We start from the raw sequence: 2,295 nt of genomic DNA, 5'->3' as shown, positions 1-2,295 counted from the left end.
ATCAACATTCAAACAACATAATTTGTGTATATATAAACTGATACCATAATTAAGTTATAATTGATGATTGATTTACTGGCCAATGCTGAACAAAGTTCTGACGTCAATTAAATGAGAAGAGAATAATAAATATAACATAGGGGATATTATGGTTCTACAATAAAAAGACTAATATATTTACTTTGTTTTCTTAAAAGAAAAACTTAGATTTTGAATATTTTAAATATTGGATTTATTAAAACCACATAATTTGGAATTTTTATTTTTATTACAGTTAGTCCAATTGTAAAAATTTAAATCCTTGTTTTTTCTACTTTTTTTTGTATAATTAATCCATTTTCAAAGTCACCATGAATTCTAAAACTTTTCTTCAATAACTGAACTATAAAATTGCTGGAATACCTTTCATCAGTCTTGCTCCTCTGCTTATTTAGTTGCTCTCTGAATATATTGTAATAAATGGAGTTTCAGTATTCCATCCTGAAAAATATTACAGGACTTGCTAATGTCTCAGTTGCATTACTATTATATAGAGTCGTGATTATGACGGCGCTCTGACGTAATTATGACGTCACTGTGACGTAATTATGACGTCACTATAACGAAACACCACAAAAAATGACTAGTGGATTTGTCCAGTGTCTCTCATACCAGGGAAGTCGGACAATCAATTACCGGTTGTTCAAAGGTATTTCTATTTAGTTTTGGAAAGAGACAGAAGCGACGACCCTCGTTATTTCTCATTAGCCGAACTTAACATAAAGGTAAAGTTTATTTGGTTTTGTATCGAAGTGTTTGATTAACAAATTATTCTTATAATCCAGGAATCATCCTTGATGTTATTCGATGGAGCTAAACTGGGAACAAGACTTGTGTTATAATCACCGTGTCTTTTGATTCAGTGCGAGTTGAAAATCAACTCTGTCTAATTTAATTATGTTTAGTGTTACGACTTCAGATGTCACTGGAATAGGTTTAGTCATCTGATGGTATTGATAAACAGTAATCTTAAAAACGCATCTATATTGTTAACTAACTAACCTAGTATGCGTATATTTTAATCGTGAACGATATCTGGCCAGAGAGGCATTACGGAATTGGTAATGGCTATTGCAAAGGGTCCCTTCTAAAAGTTTATACATTCCATGCATTATAGTCTCTAAAGTCAGTGGAGAACTTATAACAATACAATATAGATTTGGCAGTGAGCACAAACTATGGTAAATTCCAAATTTATGGAACTTCCAAAAAGTGTATTTAATGTAATTAGCTTGGTCAAATCAAGTGTTTTTTTTTTTTTTTTTTTTTTTTTTATAACAAAACAGCAACCTTAAAGGAATTACCAACAAGATATCTTTTCGTGACATAACGTAGAATCTGGTGTAGCAGGAAAATTTTCCCCCCTGACTGAAATTCCCCCCGGGAAAATTAGCCTAAGATCGATTTCCCATCAGGGAAAAGCAGCCCGGGTTGTTATTCCCCCAGAGGGAATTTCAGCCCTAAGATATTCCTCCCCCCCCCCCCAGGCTATTTCTACCCTACCCTCCCTTACAAAGAAACTATTTTGATGAATTAAATAATCAACGGTAAGTTTGACAAAATATTAGGAATACATATATATTTATATATATATATATATATATATATATATATATATATATAATGTGTGTGTATATATATATATAAATATATATATATATATATATATATATATATATATATATATATATATATATATATATATATATATATTATATACACACACAATGTTACGCAACGTTACCAACGTCACGATGCTATTGCTAACGTTAGCAATGGTACTATAATAATAACGTGTATTTTAAAGCATTTTTCCACATACCCTTTACACAAAATATAAAAAGATAGAAAAGTGTACAAAACCTAACAAACCCACCTAACCTAACCTAGTAGTTCCCAGGTCACAGCCCCTAGCCGGGGCCAAGCCCCTGGACCCCCTTCCTAGGTCACAAACTTGTACTTGCAAGAGGTAATGTTGAACTGCGCACTCTAAAAACATTAAAATCAAAGAAATTAATGACTTGATTTTATGACCCGGTGTAATGGTCTGTCCCCCCCCCCCCCCAACCCCCATCTGAAATAATGGTTACCTCCACCAAGCAAAGGGGGAATCTCGGACCAGAGAGGGGAATATTATCCTGGGAAAAACTTCCCCCGTGGGAAATATATCCTGGTCCATATTTCCCCCGTAGGGAATTTCGGACGGGGGGAAAAACAGAGCATTACACCGGGAAGACACCAGCCCTCCTCCCCCAC

This window comes from Palaemon carinicauda, chromosome 3, assembly GCF_036898095.1.
Source record: "Palaemon carinicauda isolate YSFRI2023 chromosome 3, ASM3689809v2, whole genome shotgun sequence".
Classification (NCBI taxonomy): domain Eukaryota; kingdom Metazoa; phylum Arthropoda; class Malacostraca; order Decapoda; family Palaemonidae; genus Palaemon; species Palaemon carinicauda.
This window is presented reverse-complemented; position numbering follows the sequence as displayed.